The following is a 21535-nucleotide window of genomic DNA, read 5'->3' on the forward strand; positions in this document are numbered from 1 at the left end:
GGAGAACCTGAGTGGCTCTGTTGGTTAAGCTTCCCACTTTGGCTCTCAGGTCATGATCTCACGGTTCTTGCAGTTTGAGCCCCACATCGAGCTCTCTGCTTTCATCCATAGCCTGCTTTGGATCCTCTCTCCCCTTCTCCCTCTGCCCCTCCCCTGCTAATGCTCATAATCGTTCTCTCTCTCTCTCTCTCTCTCTCTCTCTCTCTCTCTCTCTCTCTCTCTCTTTCTCTCAAAAAAAAAAAAAAAAAAGAATAAATAAACACTAAGGGCAGCTGGGTGGCTCAGTCGGTTAGGGGTCCGACATTGGCTCAGGTCATGATCTCGCAGTCCCTGGGTTCAAACCCCTCATTTGGCTCTGTGCTGACACCTCAGAGACTGGAGCCTGCTTGGGATTCTGTGTCTCCCCTTCTCTCTGCCCCTCCTCTACCCATGCTCTATCTCTCTCCATCTCTCAAAAATGAACAAATATTAAAAAAATTAATAAAAAATCAAAATCAACATTAAAAAAAGTAAAATAAAATTGGCTTTTTTAGTGGTAGCAAATGAAAATACAGATATAACCCTGGCATTGCTTCCCCCGGGAGAGGAAAGTTGAAAGAAGGTTAATTAATTTCCCGAGCATTATTGTTTTTAACATTCACTTCAGTGACTGAGTATTGGTGAAGTATTGATGAAGTATTGGTGAGTATTGGTCTGAATTGGGTGAAGTTTGCCAGTAATCTATATTCATTTTATTCTGCTTCTGAAATATAACTGCATTGTAAGAGGCTTATAGGTTCAGGAAAACCAAAGCTTTCAAAAATGATTTTCTTTTTTGTTTCATCTCCTTCTCCTCCTCCCCTTCCTTCCTTCCTTCCTTCTCTTTCCCCTCCCTCATTCCCTCCTTTATTTTTCCAAAAAGGTGTAAGCAATGCTCCCTATTTAGGTTTATATTAAAAGGAAGGAATCTTTAAAGTTATTTTTAAATTACTGGTGACTTATGCTCACAATGATTTGACTACATAGGTTTATTGTGTAGTATAAATTAAGTTTAAACAGAAGAAACACCCAAGTTTTATTGCATATGCTCCCATTGTTATAGTTAGGTAGCAAATATATATTCAAAAATAACCATACATCTGTTGCATGCCTTGTGCTGCTCTTTGGGGATTATACTGCCTATGGTGATTGCACATTTCCAGCAGTGATCCAAACCATAGGCTTCTGTGTCCCTGATGCATCTCAGCCTTTTCTGACTCAGACAGCCTTTGAATATGCTTTTGTTATGGCCATTTTCTCCATGCTCAGCAGTGTTTCACGAATGCATTGAGTTGTCAGCTGAAGTATATTTGTTATATACTCATCACTAGAAGAGGATATGTGTGTAATTCCATTAGATGGAAGAGGATTGAAAATATTACAAATTTATCAAATATTCATTACTGGAAAGATGATATCATTATTGTAGCCCTTCAAAACAGTAGGCTGTGGCTTGGCTTGTGTCTGAAATAGTGGCAAGGAAATGGGAAAAGAATCCTTGACTCCATCTATCTCCTTTTGCACTGGTTCTATTCCTTTGTATTATAACTCATTTTTAACTCTGTTATTTTTTGAAGACAAATGTTATTTAGAACATGGTGGTGGAGTAAAATATTTTATTTGAGAAAATTGAAGCATAAAAGCAGAAATAGCTATCTTAAAAATATTGTGAAAGAAAAAAATGGATATATGTAAAATATTGATAATGGCAGAGCAAGCATTTCTTTTAAAATGCGGATCAGTTTCCCAGAGACAGAAAAATGTGACTTGTTGCCAAAGGTGTCACAGTAACCTTCATATTATTAATAAATAGGTAAGAAAATTTGCAGAAGTAGCACGGAGTAATGGCAAACATCTGAGTCTAAAATAGCATGGCATCACTAAATCTGACTGTTGTTCTGATTTTTATTTCTCTAAAGAACATACGGTATTGGAATATCCTTATCTTTTACCTTTTCTACCTCTTCTGGTAGTGTGTGTGTGTGTGTGTGTGCGCGCGTGCGTGCACACACAAGGTTTCTTTCAGCAACTGAAAGAAAAATATATGAAGATATCTAAACTGCAGATGTCAACTTATTTACTGGATGGAATGGATATTTTCCACATGTCTCCAAAATTAAAAAATGAAATCTGGCATTTCTCCTGTTTATCTGTCACTTACCATTATGTATCAGAATTCCTTAGTTCCATGGTTTATTTTGTAACAAGACAACAATAATCTTCTGTGTTATAAGGTAGAAGTAATGTCTATTTTAAGTATCTCCCCCACACAAGTAACGGTGCATGAGCTCTGTGTTCCTATAGCCGGTGATGACCTCAGATGGCCTGGCGTATTGTGCATGGCTCTCATTAGATTACAACAAACTGAACTAACAGTAATATTTGCCAGTAACTCTAGTAACCATTCTAGTGATATTGGTTGAATATCTGCCTTATACCACATACTTGATGTTTTGGTCATTTGGTTCTGTCTTCTTGTTCTCTTTTTAGGGTTTTGGTAGCATAAGCTTTTAACACAAACATGAATTATTAATTGTGGACTTCCTGTAAATTCTACTAGATTACAATAATTCAAGCACAGTTAAAGTCTACATATAAAGAATGTCTCTGGAACAGTGATGAGGTGGTAGGTGTTAAGTGTAGCAAGGGAAGTTGTGCAGGAGGGAAAATACCCGGGTTCCTCCAAATCACATCTAGATAGTCAGTTGCATCCTTTAAACAACACCCTTCTGGAAAAGAGTAAGACTTCATTGTCTAATTCATGTTTATATCCCTTTAACACAAAAGCAATGCATTGTAAGTAGTGAAAGCTTGAGACATACTGACTGAATTGGAGAAATTCTACTTCTGGAGAAGCTCTGGAAAAGGTCCTATTCAGAAACATTTTCTGGAACTTTAGTGTTCTTAGTAAGGCAGTGTTATTTGCCATCTACCTCCCCAGATCCACAAATAAAGTAAGACCATCATAAGGTCAATTTATCAGACATATTAGAAACGGGACCTTTTGTTAATCAATTATTTGAATATACATCTGCATACCTGCTATATACTAATGACTTTTTACATAGTAGAGATACAACAAAATACACTTAGTACTAAAATTATAGGTATGAAAGATAAAACTACATCAATGGGAATTAGAGTTAAGCTCTAGGAATGCTTGATGGATTGTCATTATAAACGTCAATTATCCTATTATAATTCAAGCAGTCAAGAACATTTACTGAATTCTCATAGGACAGAGCATGTAACAATTTACCTTATTGGAACTAAATAGATGGTCAGTAATTTACTTTCATTTTTAGGTCTCTAGCCTGAAACCAGAAAAATAATTTTCAGAGAAATATTGACATCTTTGCTTTTTTATGTACTTTTATTGCCTTTTGCTAATATTTCTTAAGAAGTTTTACATTTTTTAATTTTTATAATTGCATTTTTCCTTTTTTTCTTTTAAAAAAAATTTAAAAAATGTTTACTTATTTTTGAGAGACAGAGTGTGAGCGGGCAAGGGGTAGAGAGAGAGGGAGACAAAGAATATGAAGCAGGCTCCAGGCTCTGATCTTCAGCACAGAGCCCAACGTGGGGTTCAAACTCATGAACCATGAGACCATGACCCGAGCCAAAGTCAGACACTTAACCGACTGAGCCACCTAGGTGCCCCATTTTTCCTTTTTTTCTTATAAATGATTTAGTTCTTTTACAGATTTTTAACATGGGACAGATTTTATTTTTTTTTATTTTTTTTTAACGTTTATTTATTTTTGAGACAGGGAGAGACAGAGCATGAACAGGGGAGGGTCAGAGAGAGGGAGACACAGAATCTGAAGCAGGCTCCAGGTTCTGAGCTGTCAGCACAGAGCCCGACACGGGGTTAGAACTCACGGACCGTGAGATCATGACCTGAGCTGAAGTCGGCGGCTTAACCAACTGAGACACCCAGGTGCCCCTAACATGGGGCAGATTTTATATTCACGTAAGTATCCCATGCTTTCCAAAAATTAAGGTTCTTTTTACTAACTTTTCTTCATTGGTTTTAATTTTTCCCTAGGAACCCAAATTGATTATGAGAATAAAAACCTTATTCATCAACCAGCTGCTTAGGTAATGATGCGGTTTTTCTATTTTTATTTTATGTTGTTGAATCATATGATTTACAGAACAATGCTGAAGATTATCAGGAGAGATGTATGTTCTATGCTTAATAAAGAGAAATTCAAAAAGGTGAGTCATCAAGACAGAAATATTTTGAGAAGATAAGTAATATTTTTCCCTGACTTAACCTAATGGGTTTACATTGATCACACTCTTATATTAATCTACTCACTCCACATCATTCTTATTGTGTTCTGCTAATATAAAAATGCTACCATTTTAAAATATGATTTCTGCCATAGCGGCTACATATCCATTATGCTATAATATTTGGAAAACAACAATTCTATAGGGTGTCATTTTTTTCTGAAAAAGAGTAATGCTTCTTTTTTATTAGCCAGAGAAAATGTGAAGGCCAATTGTACTATAAAATGTTTCTATGAGTCACAAAACAACCTGATAACCTTGAGCCCTAACAAGGAATAAATACCATGAACACGAATATCTTTAAGGTATGACTATCTTCAAGGTATGACTGTCTTTGTCACCAACAATTTTTATCAAAAAAGATAGTGGCAACAGGATGAATGCCTAAAAAACAATAAAATATGAAATGGTTTTGGGGAGATACTCTACCAACATGTTACCAACAAAGGAATACATATTGAAGTGTAAGTACAGTCATTAATTGGAAGGTAAAAAACAACAATATTGGAAGAATAGCTAGTTAGCTAACTTATGCTCTTCAGAATTTCTGAAATACATCAGAGAAAAGCATTAGAGTCAAGAAATCTGTGTCCAGAGATTTTCCAGAGAGTACAAAGAAACATCAGAAATCTGCACGTGTGTATTAGATTTATTATTTACATTTTACTTGGGGTTTTCAGAAGTTTTCACTTAGAACTACATTTTAATCCACTGTTTCTTAACCTTGAAAAATAAACTTAACACATTAAAAAATCATGAATTCATGGTGTTGACATAAAATATTTTAATCACAACGGTATTTACAATCATAGAAAAATAGGGGCACCTGGGTGGGTCAGTTAAGTGTCTGACTTCGGCTCATGATCTGATAGATGGTGGGTTCAAGCCCATGTTGGGCTCTGCACTGACAGCTCAGAGCCTGGAACCTGCTTCAGATTCTGTGTCTCCTCCTCTCTCTGCCCCTCCCCTGCTCACACTCTGTGTCTGTCTCTCAAAAACAAATAAACGCTTAAAAAAATTTTTTTTAATAAAATCATAGAAAAATAAACCCATATAGAAGTCCCTTGTGCTTACAGCTCTGGCACAATTATAAAGCCAAACAATTTTACAAATTAAATATAAACTATAAAAACAATAAAATTCAAATTATCAATATCAATTTTGCTTGACAAATAATGTTGTTTTGCTGAAACTAAATTGCCTTTCATGATGCAAATAGTAGCTTCTTACGCACAGGCTCTTCCAACTGTCATAAAATTTTCAATTTCAAGCTGTACTAAGATTTTTATGTGGAGGACAGTGACACTATTTACTGTTCTCTCAGTGTGAATTGTGTTATTGTGTCCACTCAGGTTTTTTTTTTTTTTTTTCCCGTATTAGCTGGTGACAAAATAGTACTATTGCCAACTCAATCATATAATAAACACAGACAGAGTCACGCAAATACAGTGATATTTGGTCTTAGGCATCTAGATGATCCAATATACACTAAAATAACTTTTAAGGTTTTATTACTGAGTACTGAGTGATCTCCTAGGATATGTTTGGAAAGTCTCAGAGAGCCATAGAACTCAGGAGGGGAATATTAAATCAATTATAAACACAATACAGGAAAAAAAAACCCCTAAAACTATCATCTATCAGAATAAATAATGTCAGTAGACAATGTCACAAAAAAAAATAAAAACAAAATGAAAAATCTTCCAAACATCATGCTAGAATATCAAAACGGGAGAAATACAGGAAAAAAATTGTTTTATAAAAACAAAAGCAAACTGAATTTCTAAAAATGAAAATTATGAAGTAGCAGTTACAATGCAAGTCCTTTTATTTTTATTTTTTTCTCCCTCATAGAAAGATAAAGAGTGTTCATTAGGAATAATGCTAGGAGGAGGGTGGGGTCAAATTGAAGGTGGGCCGGGATTAGGACCCGATGCAGAACTACCAGAGCTCAAAGCATATCCTGCTTCCAACCGATTCAGAGCCCAAAAGAAACTAAAGTGGCCAGAAAAGGACAAATATGTTCACAATTATTTTTTGGAGATTTAATTTTGTTTGGCAGCCAGGCCTTTGTCCTTTGATGTAAACTGACTTCCAACTAAACTTGAAATGATTTTCATTCTCTTTTATTTTATTTTCTTATTTTTAGCATCATGATACAGAATGTTTTCCCTGGTTTTTGTCATCAGAAAAGGAGCTGCCTTGCAGGACAGAAGGAAGGGCCCTAACTATCTGATCTTCCCACAGAGCAGTCTGACTATGATGGAAATAGAACCTTCAATGGCATTCCACATGAGGGTTATCTCTGTAGTATCCCAGGCTTGTGTTTTCTCTTCTGTGACTACTGAAATGATAATTCTGTTGTGGTTTAATACAGAATTTTTGTCATAACACCAGCATTTCAATCAGATTCTTGCAGCATTTACTGCATTTCAATCAGATTCTTGTTTTAATGATTTTCTCGAAATGTGTATACTGGGTTGACATCTGTATTAACATTACAATTTAAAGGAAATCCAAATTTCTAACATTTCACAGGTAAATTGAGTCCCAAATTGTATTTTAGTTTGGTAAAAGGTAAAAGTAAATAGTAATCAGAACTTCTAAGATATGTGCCAGAGATTTGCTGAATGTGCAAACTTTTAAAAACAGATTCTTCAACTATGGTAATCGATTTCCTGCTTGTAATAACAAAAATAACCACAATTACATAACTATTATATTTGGGTTTCTTCCTTATGTGTTTGCTTAAACACATTTTACATAGATATAATGTATGCTCTCTGTACAGTCTGGATTCCCATTAATATATCATAAGCAGTTTCCATTCTGCTATGTAGCATTATAACTATAAGCCTTACCACTAAGTTTTATTAGAAAACATTAGATTATCAGAGAAACCCCAAAACACTGAAAAGCTAACCAGAAACCCAAAATCTAACCACCCAAATGTTATCATTAACATTTTTTAGATTTCAGATTTTCCATTATCTAAAAATTTACCCCAAATTTCACCTAGACCCTCAATGACACATGTTCATGATGTCCTCTTGAAAACAACCATCAGGCTCTGCTTTCAAACTTTCTTTCCCGGGGAGCAGTGCTTGGTCAATAAAGATAAAAATTAAAAGATGACAAGCTTAGTTTCTTTGAAATTCAGGTGGGATGACTCTAAGATATTGTGGTGGTCCACTCCTAAGAGACATGGGACTCCTCCAAGAAGCAACTAAGGCTGGAGAACTTGCCATGAGCCTGCTAAAGCTCATGGAGTCTCTTTCTACCCAATGCTCCTTTGTTCCCCACTTGTTTTCATAGACCCGCACTGTGGTCTGAAGACTTTCCAACTCCTCTTCCTCTACTATATTCTTCAAAGGTATTTTCCGAATAACCTCTCTTATATCTAATTCTCTCTTGACTACATTTTAAGAAATCCAAACAAAGGTAGTGCCAGGAGTAGTTAGAGAAAATAAGAGTAAGTTTTGGAATTAGCCAACTCATCATTCAATGGGAAAAGATGCCATTGGTAAGATAAGGAAAACATGAATAGTAAGTTATAGCCACCACTTTGGGGACAAAGGCACTTTGGACTCCAGATGAGAAAAGGAGTCAACATGTTGGCCAGAGTAATTGACCCTCATAAGCAGAAGGTGGTGGAGCTGCTTTTATATACCTGGGGCAGGTGGAGTATGTATGCAACCTGGTGATCCACATGTGCTCCTCAGTATGCTCATGTCTCTTGTAACTGTGAATGGGCATTTGTAACAACCAAGGCCGAAGAAGCTATGGTTGCCAAGGGCGTAGTCCCTCAGGAATAAAGGTTTGGGTCACAAACACAAGGTTAGGCATCAAAACCTGCCAAAGCAATAGCTGAGGGTGAGGACATTTTAGAATAGAAAGTGGAAAAATAGAGAATAAAGTGGAAAATAGCTGAGTGTGACTTAGGTCTTCAAAACCAATTGCAGTCGTGGGTGTTGTAGGTGATGTCCTCAATCACTCTCTTCAAAGTTTCCCCTCAAAAATAAAGGGCTATGCCAACTGTACTGGAGCTATTCTTTAAACCTACATTGAAAATCAGATGTATGCACTACAATGGATGGACTACAGAAAATACACTCTTCAGATCTTATTCTGCAGGGATCATAGTTGACTAACAGTTACAACGGCCACCTATCTGGACCCGACCTGATTTTGTGCTGCAGTCATACTTCCCCAGGGCTGTTCTCAGTGAATGATCAAGTGTGGTGGATTGTTAATGTCAGCACTTTTTGCAGTAGCTGAGACAATTTTAATGAGTACTCCCAATGGGCCTGAATGAAAAACTTTTAGAACTGCATTGCTGTTTTGTCTTTTTTTTATTAAAAAAAATGTTTATTTATTTATTTTGTGAGATGGAGATAGAAAGTGAGCAGGTGAGGAGCAGAAAAAGAGAGAGAGAGAGAGAGAGAGAGAGAGAGAGAGAGAGAGTGAGAGAGTCCCAAGCAGGCTCCACGTTGTAAGCAGAGCCCTATGCGGCACTTGAACTCCCGAACCATGCATGACCTGAGCTGAAATCAAGAGTCAAATGTTCAACTGACTGAGCCACACAGGCACCCCCATTTTTTTAAAGTTTATTTATTTTGAGAGAGAGAGAGAGAGAGACAGAGAGAATGGGCAGGAGAGGAGGAGAGGGAGAGAGATAGGGAGAGAGAGAATCTCAAATAGGCTACACCTCAAATAGGCTACACACCATCAGCAGGGAGCCGGATATGGGGCTTGAACCTACAAACCATGAGATCACAACCTGAGCAAAAACCAAGACTCAGAAGCTTAACCAAATGAGCCACTCATGTACCCCTATATTGCTGTTTTAGACTCTGCCTATCAAATCTTCTCTCCTTTCCCTTCTCCCTTCACAGGGTCATGCCTGCATTGTAATCTACATGCTCTCCCTGCCTACTTTTTCTTCTTTTTAATCCTTCACAGGAATTTCCCCAATGCATTTGTTACTCATCTAATTTCAGTTTGGTATCTGCTTCTCAGAGCACTCAAAATAACACAGGCATGTTCCACATCATCACCTAGAGGTTCCCAGTAGGAACTGAGCCCAGTTGCACACATTAATTATTAATCTGCACATTAGCATACCCTGTTTTGAATATTTTCCATTCCATGTTTTATATTTTTATTCATCTATCATTCCTTCTTGAGATTAAATTAACATGGTGGTTTTAAAATAATTCATGCAGGTTTTGAAACATCTTGCAAGATGTGGAACCTAATCCCTCACCCCTTGAGTGTGAGCTGAAATTAATCACACAAGTCTAATAAAGAGAATATAGCAGAAGTGATGGTATGTTCAGGTAACAGCAAGAAACTAAGGTCTCTTGCCAATAACTATGTATGTGAGCCCTGTTGGAACCAGAACCCCCTGGTTAAGTCATCAGATGATGGGCTGACATCCTGACTGCAACCTCAGGAGAGATCCTGAATCAGAATTTCCCAATTAAGCCATTTCTATACTCCCAACTCCCAGAATCTGTGTGAGATAATGTGTGTTTTAAGATGGTATGGTTTTAGGTAATTTATCACTAACAGATAAGTAATGCATCCCTTGGAGCAGGTCCCACTTTCATTCCCATGTTACTATGCCTCCAGCAAAGAATCTCCGGGGCCAAAGAATATCCAAGGAGACACTGGTATATACATATCTGGGTTTCTTTGTAATTGCATTGCATCTTGCTTTAAGAGCAAAACTCTGAAAGGACAGCAAGTTTCCAGAAAGGGAACATCTGAAGGGTCTTAGCTTCTTGACAATCTCAGAGTTTTATTTTAAAGAGTACTGTTAACTTTCTCAGGATCCACATATGAGTGAAGGCATATGATATCTGTTCTTCTCTGACTGACTTATTTCACTTAACAGAAGACCATGTGGGAAGGGAAGGGGAAAAAAAATAGTTGCAAACAAAGAGAGGGAGGCAGGCAAACCACAAGAGATTCTTAAATACAGATAACAAACTGAGGGTGGATGGGGGTTTGTGGGGGAGAGGGGAAAATGGGCAATGGGCATTGAGGAGGGCACTTGTTGGGATGAGCACTGGGTGTTGTATGTAAGCCAATTTGACCATAAATTATACTAAAAAAAAGTAATGCATCCTTAAATTTACCACATATACTCAAATTCTTTTCTCAGGATAGCTTCTGGAGGAATATAATCACACATACTGTCACACATGTGTATCTACATGATATATATACCAAGAATATTATCTACAGGTTTCTTACATGCATGAGTCATTTAGAAACAAGAGTTTACTTTATTTTTTTTTAAGATTTTAATTTTTTTCAACGTTTATTTATTTTGGGGACAGAGAGAGACAGAGCATGAACGGGGGAGGGGCAGAGAGAGAGGGAGACACAGAATCGGAAACAGGCTCCAGGCTCTGAGCCATCAGCCCAGAGCCCGACGCGGGGCTCGAACTCACAGACCGTGAGATCGTGACCTGGCTGAAGTCGGACGCTTAACCGAATGCGCCACCCAGGCGCCCCAAGAGTTTATTTTTTACTATTAACATATTTTGAAATAAATTTCACAAATGTCTCTATATAGCATCACATAAGTCATTCTATACTATTCTATTGTTTTAGCGTCTCAATATGTTCTAGCATCCCCCTTTTTTGTGAGAGAATAAAGATATTTTTCATTTTTAGGTGTCTAATTATTTTAAAAAAATGAATAAAATAATACTGGTTGAAAACAACTGATTAAAAATGTAGAAACTTGGGGGCACCTGGGTGACTAAGTTGGTTGAGCATCTGCCTCTTGGTGTTGGCTCAGGTCCTGATCTCACAGTTTGTGAGATCAAGCCCTGTGTGGGGCTCTGTACTGACAGTGTGGAGTCTGCATGAGATTCTCTCTCTCTCCCTGCCACTCCCCAGTTCATGCTCTTTCTCTTTCTAAATTAATAAACATTTAAAAATAAATTTTAAAAAATCAAAACATAAAAATGTAAAAAAAATAAATCATTTTGTGACATAATTCCTACTTATATTCATACTCATCTTACAACTATAACTAGAACAAAGGAAAGACAGTAAAGGTTTAAAATGATGTGTTTATCAAAATCATGTGCACTGTGACATAATTTCTCACCATCACAAGTGTCCATTCATTAGCTGCTCCACTGAGACAGGGTCAATAAAATTTCAATGTTAATAGAATAAGTCATTCTATTATCTAAATATAAAGAGCATATTTATTATCTAAGGGAAAGCAAATAATGCCATGAACAAGGGTAACATAGTCTCATAGTTTTGTCTTCCTTAAATATAATAAAATGTTGTAAGAAGTCACAGGCTAGTTGATGGATTAAAAAAATGAATTAATGTGATGCCTGGGTGGCTCAGATGTTTAAGTGTCTAACTCTTGGTTTCAGCTCAGGTCATGATCTCAGTTTGTGAGTTGAAGCCCCACATCCAGCTCCGCACTGACAGCACAGAGCCTGCTTGGGATTCTCTCTTTCGCTCTCTCCCTCTCTATGCCTCTCCCCCACTTGTGTCCTCTCTCTCAAAATAAATAAACTTAAAAAAAGAATAATGTAGATATTATTGTGGGTATATGTTAAGTTTATCATTTTAGGTATGTCTCTTCTGCTTGAAAAGATTTATTTAAGATAATCTTAAGCACACAAAAAAGTCTTATGAGACTAGCAGAGTGGCTCACGGGACACCAACAGAGGAATTTACTAGACATCGAAGACAACAGAAGACAAGGACTCCAATACCATCAATTTGGTTATTTCTTATTTTCTGTAAATGAAGGTACACCTGCTCTAATTTTTGGTCTACAGTATTCTTAAGCAACAACAAAACAAAAGTAACAGTAACAACCATCAGTTATAGAGTATGTAATAACTTCCAGGTACTCTACAGCTCTTTTACCCTATGTAATCATCACACAGATATTTTACCCTATGTAATTATCCCAAGAGATAAGTACTTTTATTATTACTGATTTACATATGTGGAAACAGACATCAATTATGTGACAAAGAAAAGAACTAAACTGAGTCAAGTCTGATTCAGGAGGCTGCACTTATTACTGCTTTTCACACTGCCGTCCAGAATTAACTTGATTTTCTGAGTCTCAAGTTCAAATTCATGAGAAATGTATCCCCTTTACCAGCATGGATCATCTCCCTACACCTATTTACTTAGCTGTGGCTTAAAGATTGGACCATTTTGTGCTGTGACGTCCTCTTGAAACAAAGGATAATGAAATAGTGGAGGCTTTTCCTAGAAATAAAAACAATGTGTGGCAAAGTACAAAACAATAAAAAACAGATGAGAAAATATGAACAAATATGAAGTTTTTGCTAAATTTGGATGAGTAAATAATAGTAACTTTTTTTGGTTTTCAATGGATAATTAAATAGTACAGGAAAAGAGCACACAGCAATTGAAGAAGTGTGACTTCTTATCCAAAAAATACAATGATGACAGATTCAATTTTAGAAGCTTAATTTTTTAAATGAATGTTCTAAAAGCATGAAATATTCTTTGCAGTAGCTCAATTTAAAAGTATATTTTATTATTGAATGACACAAACCTGCACAACATTAAACATCCTTGAGAGTTACATTTGATGCTGGGTAGAGTGCCTATAAGAGGTGAATTTATGGTTTGGGTAAAAAGATACAAGAAGGATTATAGTAAGAGGTGAGTAAAGTGTACTATCTTTTGTATATCCACCTATGTAAATGCCTATCCTCAATGAGACTTTCTAAACTGGTGAGAGTTTTATTCCAAAAGAGCCAGGTATCCTCTATCATTTCCCTACTATCCAAGAGCGTGTGTGTATATGTGTGTAAATGTATGTTTATGTACATGTACACACACACACATATATACACACACAGACATATACACACATATACAAACATGGACATATATATATATGTGTGTGTGTGTGTGTGTGTGTGTGTGTGTGTGTTTATATATCTATATCTAGATATAGAGATATAGATATATAAATTGTTAGCCCAGTTTAGGATTATATGTTGGGCACAAATAGAGAAAAATTGGTGATAAGCAAAGTTTAATGTTACATGGGAAAGTAAAAACTGTTCCAGATTATTTTTCTAAGTATGGTATTTTTACTGATAGCGTTTTGAGGGTTGTTTTTCCCATGATCATGGCTATGCTTATTCATTATTTAATTAAAATTAGTAACAGTATATACAGAGTCTACATATTAAGGCAGAAACTTAATTAACCTGGCAGAGGTGATTTGTTTTTTTGAGATAAAAGGAGAAGAATCCTAACAATACAGACATATTAGACAAAGTCCAAAATTGAAAAAAGACAATCAACCCAATTGTTAAAATTAAGGGAACTGAATTTAAGAAGCATAATGCATAAGATGAAAAAAGACTTTCTTTTTCTCCCCATCTTCTTCAGCTTATTTTTGTAATCATATTTACAAAGTGCATACCACAGAACTAGTATTCAAAATCCAAGCATGTGTGACCCCCCAAACATTTAAGTAAAAACAGAACATGACTCAGACTCTAAATATGACTCAAAAATGATTTTTTAAGTATTAAAGTATACATCATATATAGTGATTTCTTTGAAGTCTGGTTGAATCAGCTTTAAGCTTTGGGTGTGGGGAGAGATTAGAACTTTGCCTCCTTTCCTTCCATACTTCTGAAATGTCACCCATGGTAACGCCGCTTTTTTCCCGAGTCTTCTATTGATTTTCATCCTTCCATTGTAAATAGTTCACATTCAAGTTCTGGCTTTCAGATTTCTATCTTGTTTCTTTTTTTCCTAACTGTATCTAATTATATGTTGCTGTGGGAAAAAAAAAATACACCAAAATCAAGCACTTTAAAACACACCCATTTATGATTTCACACTTTCTGTGAGTCGGAAATCAGGCATGACCTCTCTGATTCATGGTCTCAGGAGGCTGCATTCATTTCAAGGTTCAAAAGGATCAGGTCCCCTTCCAAGCTCACTCAGTGTCTGTTGGCAGGATTTTGTTCTTTGCAGGCTGTTGAATGAAATCCTGTTTTCTGGCTGTTGGCCAAAGACCACCCTCATTTCCCTTCTAGTGGTCCTCTCCATCACAGCAACCATGTGAGAAGAATGGAAAAATACCAGAAAGATGAAAATCAAAGTGTTCTATAATTGAATATTGGGTGAAATCACATCACTTTTGCCATATTATATATATTAAAAACAAACCACTGGAAATAGCATACACTCAGGGGAGGGGACTCCACAAAGGTGTAAATATGAGAAGGCAAGGATCATTGAGAATCGTTAGAGAAGAGTACCTAACACATCTACTCTGTACCAGTATCAACCAGGCAACATCAGGATTATTGTGGAGATTTTATTTACTTTCACTTTTTATTATGAAGGGATTTTAGACTTACAGGAAAGTTGCTATGAATAAAATCCCTAGGAATAAATTTATCCAAGGAGGTGAAAGACTTGAACACTGCAAACTCTAAGACATCGAAGGAAGAAAAGGAAGATGACACAAATAAATGGAAAAATGTTCAGAGATCTTAGATGGGAAGAATTAATGCTGTTGAAATGTTCTTAATATTCAAAGCAACATACAGAGTCAATACAATCCCAAACAAAATTCCTGTCTTCTTTCACAGTAATAGGAGAATCCTAAGATTGCATGGAAACACAAAAGACCCCGAAGAGCTGAGGGAAATCTGACAAAGATGAGCAAAGCTACAGGCATTGTATTTCTTAATTACAAACTATATTACAAAGTTATGGTAATCAAAACTGTATGCCATTGGCATAAAAACAGATAAACAGATAAATACAACAGAGGAGCGAGCCCAGGAGTAAGCCTATGCCTAAATAGTCAATTCATTTATGACAAAGGAGTCAAAAATATACAATGAGGAAAGAATAATCTCTTCAATAAATGGAGCTCAGAAAACTAGATGGTCACATGCAAAGGAATGAAACTGGATCCCTGTCTTATACCATACACAAAAATAAATTCAAAATGGATTAAAAATATGAATGTAAGATGTGAAATCATAAAACCCCAGTAGAAACATACACAAATCTTCTTGACACTGATCTTGGCAATTTGTTTTTGGATTTGACACAAAACACCACAAAAGAAAAAATAAACAAGTAAAACTGTATCAAATAAAAAAAAATTTTGTGTGACAAAGAAATGATTAAAAAAGTGAAAAATCAATGCAGTAAATAGGAGAAAATATTTCAAATCATATATTTAATATTGGGTTAAATCCAAAATATATAAAGAACTCAGACAATTCAAAAGAAAAAAAATCCAATAAAAATGTGCAGAGGAACTGAATAAACATTTTTCCAGATATACAAATGGCCAACAGGTACCTGAAAAGATGCTCAGTGTCACTAATTATCAGGGAAATGGAAATCAAAACCACAATGAGATGTTATCTGTCACCAGTTAGAATGACTGTTATTAAAAAATATAATAACTAACAAATAGTAAGATTGTGGTAAAAAAGAAACCCTTGTGCACTGTTGGTAAGAATATAAATTGATGCAGCCACTGTGGAAAGCAGTATGGAAGTTCCTCAAAAAATTAAAAATAGAATGGTCACATGATGGAGCAATTCTATTTCTAGATATTTACCCCAGAGATATGGAATTGCTATCTTAAGAGATAATCGTATTCCCATGTATGTTGCAGCTTGTTGACAATAGTCAAGAAATGGAAACAATGTAAGTGTCCATCAAAGGATAGATGGATAAATAACATGTGGTGTATACATACAGTGGAGTATTATTGAGACATAAAATGGAAGGATATCTTGCGATCCTGCAACAGCATGGATGAACTTTGGCGGGGCACCATGCTTAATGAAAGAAGTCAGAGAAAGACAAATATTGCAGGAAATCACTTACATATGGACTCTTAATGAAACAAAACAGAATTCATAGATACAGAGAACAGATTGATGGTTGTCAGAAACAGGGTTTGGGGAGATGGGGCAGACAGAGTAGATGAAATTATTCAAACGGTACAAGTTACCACTTATAAGATAAATAAGTCCTGAGAACACAATATACCATGAGAAGCATAGTTAACAATACTATATTGTGTATTTCAAAGTTGCTAAGACAACATATTTTAAAAAATCTTATCACACACATGCAAAAATTTCTAATTATGTGTGATAATAGATATTAAATGAACTTACTGTGATAATAATTTTGCAATATACACAAATATTAAATCATGTTGTAATCCAAAACTAATACATGTATGTCAGTTATATCTCAACTAAAAAATATTAAAATGAAAAAAAGTTGACACAGTATTTCAGAGTTCATTTATATTTTTAAGCCTCTTTAAACTATTTTCACAACTTACATAACTATAATACAACTATTAAGAACACAATATTAATAATATTAAATGAACTAAAGATCCTGCTCAGATATCACTAATTTCTCAACAAATATCCTTTTTCTGTCTCTGGATCCTATAAAAGACTGTGCACTAGGGCCACCTGGGTGGCGCAGTCGGTTAAGCGTCCGACTTCAGCCAGGTCACGATCTTGCGGTCCGTGAGTTCGAGCCCCGCGTAAGGCAATGGGCTGATGGCTCAGAGCCTGGAGCCTGTTTCCGATTCTGTGTCTCCCTCTCTCTCTGCCCCTCCCCCGTTCATGCTCTGTCTCTCTCTGTCCTAAAAATAAATAAACGTTGAAAAAAAAAATTAAAAAAAAAAGACTGTGCACTGCATTTAATTTTATTTCTCCCCCTATAAAATGCAAGGTTCTTCTGAGCCACTCAAATACCTTGAATGTATAGAAAAATTAATTTCACGTAACAAATAAGCAACAGAAAAGTTTCAAACTACATATAGAATTGATGATGAGAAAGTAAGAGAACAAAGAAGATAACATTCCAATGAACAATCCAAGTCCACTGGACAGATCTACTCATCTGCTCATCTTATCTGCTCACAGAAGAGATGAAAACCATAACCTAGTGTTTCAAACTGATGAAAAAATGACAGAGGCTAAGAGGAAGGAAGAGAGCAGTGGAGCAAGAGGACCCTAGGCTCACCCAGCCTCACAAATACAACTAGATAACTATGAAATCACCATTAATACCCTAGAAATTGACCGGAAGACAGGGAGAACAAACTCCACAACTAAAGGTAGAAAGGAGGCCATATGGAAGAGAGGGAGGGCAGAGATGAGGCTTGGGAGAGAAACAGATCATGGCTTCTGTGCTGGGGAGGGAGCTGTGTTTGCACAGAAGGGTAAGAGACAGTAGCACAAAGGGATTGCATGGGGAAAACAAATTTCCATAGCAGTTGGCTACAGAAATGAGAGGGACTGTACTTTGTCAACTCCTGCAACCAGTGGGGCTTGAAGCCTGGAGTTTTAAAGGTCAATGGAGATTTAGATCAGATAGAGCCTGGAAGTCACTGGGGCTGCTTTTGGAGAGAATGCAGTGCAAATAGCCCACAGACCTACTAGTGCAACCAGTGATCTGAACAGTGCCTGGGGCATACAGGGGGGAGGTTTAGTTGCTTATCTTAGATCATGTCCCAGAGAAGCAGTGTTCACAGAGATATCATTCTAGAAATGCAAGAAATGGTAGGTGCCATATCCCTCTCCTGTCCTTCAGCATAAACACAAGGCCACCTCTCCAAATTAGGTGAGCCCTTGACCTACTCACTTCAGAAAAAGGAGGGACTTATAGCTTTCTGGGGGAAGAATGTTGCTATTTTGTAAACCAATCAGGAATAGGCAGGACTAAGGTTAAGGAACTCAAGGAAAGAATTCAACGTAGACAACAGGAAAATATCAAACAATGGAAAGGATGGGATCTCATGGATTGGGTATCCTGGTTTCCTGTCCTGGTAGGGCCCCTCCTTTACTTAATTTTACTTATGACCATCAGCCCCTGTGTATTAAATACCCTGGTCCGTTTTACTGAAAACACTGTTGCTCCCCAAATTGTAGCACGTATCTTAACCCTCCCAGGGGACCAACCCTAGAACTAAAAAGTGATGCCTAATAAAAGATTTTTAAAAAGGCATCAAAGGGGGGAATGTTGAGAAAAATGAATAAAGTTTTACACCATAAATGGATGATGGGACTAAAACAAGCTCTGGTCTCTGGCTTCGAAACCCCTCTTCTGAGTTCTTGCCCTGTTTGCCAGGCGCGCACATGAGCCCTCCTGCCAAATATGGAGGCTGACAACTATAAATTACCCCTCCTACTTGCATTCGGAGCTCAGATATTTGGAGAAAGAGTCTCCTCTGAGCCCGCTGGTGTTAAATAAACTTTCAATCCACCAAAAAACAAAACAAAACAAAAAACAAAAACAAAAAAAACACACAAGGCCACCTGTGGGAAACAGTACAGTGTCAACACTCACTACCTAACTGGCTTATACCAAACTCCACTCTCTGGAACTCTGGAAAAACCACCATTCCCAGTCATCTTTGCCTCAGTCCCAGTGCTGTGGGTCTCCTGACAAAACTGGCCTCAAAACCTGCCAATCCTGTGTCTCCTGACCCAGGAGTTTCAGAAGGCCTCAGTTTCATTAGAAGGAGTGACAACAGTTCTCATTTTACAAGCAGGCCAGAGCACACCAGTGAAAACATGCCACATTCAGGCCAGGGACCTATCAGTGCCCACATTAGGCAAAGAGAGACCCTGTACATGACTGGCATTAACATGACACAACAGCAGAGTGCACACATCTCTCGGGAGACACACACATTGGAGACACTCCTGGAAACACCCGGCCCTGGGAAACAGGGGACATTACTTGACAGGGCATTATAAAACCTCTTCTTTAGGAGCACCTGAGTGGCTCAGTTGGTTAAGGGTCTGATTTTGGCTCAGGTCATGATCTCACAGTACATGGGTTCGAGCCCAGTCTCGGGTTCTGTGTTGATAGCTCAGAGCCTGGAGCCTGTTTCAGATTCTGTGTCTCCCTCTCTTTCTTCTGCTCCCCCACTCGTGCTGTCTTTGTCTCTCAAATTTTAAAAAAAAATGTTAAAAAATTTAAAAAATATATAAAACCTCTTCCTTATAAAGTCATTATCGTCAAGAAGAAGAGACATAGCTGATTTTCCTAACATAGACATTCAGGTAAAAAGCCTTAGACAAAATGAGAATACAGAGGAATTTGTCGCAAATGTCAGAACAGGACAAGTCCATGGCCAGAGACGTGAGCAAAGCAGATATAAGTAACATGCTTGATGGTGAATTTAAAGCAATGATTATTAAGATACTAACTGGACTTGAAAAGAAAGTGGGGAATATCAGTGAGACTATTAACACAGAGATAAGGAATAACATAGCATATATAAAGTGATCAATAAGTCAAGTGAGAAATATGATTGATGGGATCAACAGCAGGATGGAAGAAGAAGAGGAACAGATTAATGGCCTAGAAGACTGAGTATGGGAGAGTAATCAAGATGAACAAAAGAAAGAAAAAAAGAATTATCCAAAATGGGAATAGACTTAGGAAACTCAGTGACTCCATCAACCATAGTAACATTCATATTATAGGAGTCCCAGAAGAAGAAGAGAGAGATGATATCTGACACCAGTCAGTGGCCAAAATGAACAAATCAGGAGACTATAGATGCTGGTGAGGATGTGGAGAAACGGGAACTCTCTTGCACTGTTGGTGGGAATGCAGATTGGTGCAGCCACTCTGGAAAACAGTGTGGAGGTTCCTCAGAAAATTAAAAATAGACCTACCCTATGACCCAGCAATAGCACTGCTAGGAATTTACCCAAGGGATACAGGAGTGCTGATGCATAGGGGCACTTGTACCCCAATGTTTATAGCAGCACTCTCAACAATAGCCAAATTATGGAAAGAACCTAAATGTCCATCAACTGGTGAATGGATAAAGAAATTCTGGTTTATATACACAATGGAGTACTACGTGGCAATGAGAAAAAATGAAATATGGCCTTTTGTAGCAACGTGGATGGAACTGGAGAGTGTGATGCTAAGTGAAATAAGCCATAAAGAGAAAGACAGATACCATATGGTTTCACTCTTATGTGGATCCTGAGAAACTTAACAGAAACCCATGGGGGAGGGGGAGGAAAAAAATAAAAAGAGGTTAGAGTGGAAGAGAGCTAAAGCATAAGAGACTCTTAAAAACTGAGAACTGAGGGTTGATGGGGGGTGGGAGGGAGGGGAGGGTGGGTGATGGGTATTGAGGAGGGCACCTTTTGGGATGAGCACTGGGTGTTGTATGGAAACCAATTTGACAATAAACTTCATATATTGAAAAAAAAAAGAAGAAGAAGAGAGAGAAAAGGGGCCAGCAAATTTGTTTGAAGAATTAGTAGCTGAAAAATTCCCTCATCTGGGGAAGAAAACAGATACTCACATGAAGGAAGCAGAGAACTCCCATCAAAATTAACAAAAGCAGACCCACACTAATACATATGAATTAAAATGGCAAAATATAGTGATAAAGAAAAAAATTAAAAGCAACAAGATAAAAGAAGAAAGTTAAATACAAAGGAAACCCCATAAAGCTATAGCAGATTTTGCAGCAGAAACTTTTCAAGCTAAAAAGAAGTGGCATGATATATTCATTGAAAGGGGTGAATGGGAAAAATCTGCAGCCAACAATATTTTTCCCAGCAAGGCTATCCTTCATAACATAAGGAGAGATAAAACGTTTATTAGGCAAACAAAACTAACCCTGCCCTGCAAGAAATATTAAAGGGAAGAGTAAGTGAAAAGGAAAGATGAAAACTGACACTATTAAAGTATGAAGGACAAAAGCAGTAAAAATTAATATTTCTGTAAAAACCAGTCAAGGAACATACAACATAAAAGTATGTAAAACATGACACCATATTACTGGAACGTAGGGAAGAGAGGAGTAAACAATGGGTTCAAATTTCAATGGCCATCAACTTAACATAGACTGCTATATGCAGGTGATGTCACACACAAACTTAACAGTCATCACAAGTCCAAAACTGCTAATAAATATGCAAAGAATAAAGAGAAAAAAATCCAAATATATCACAAAAGAAAAAAACCCAGCAAACTATGAAAGACAAGAGATGATCAGAAATGATCTCCAGAAACAACCACGAAACAAGAAATAAAATATATATCAATAATTACTTTGAATCTAAATGGATTAAATGCTCAATATTAGGACACAGGGTGACAGAATGGAATAAAC

Source organism: Prionailurus bengalensis, chromosome A1 (genome assembly GCF_016509475.1).
Source record: "Prionailurus bengalensis isolate Pbe53 chromosome A1, Fcat_Pben_1.1_paternal_pri, whole genome shotgun sequence".
NCBI classification, from domain to species: Eukaryota; Metazoa; Chordata; class Mammalia; order Carnivora; family Felidae; genus Prionailurus; species Prionailurus bengalensis.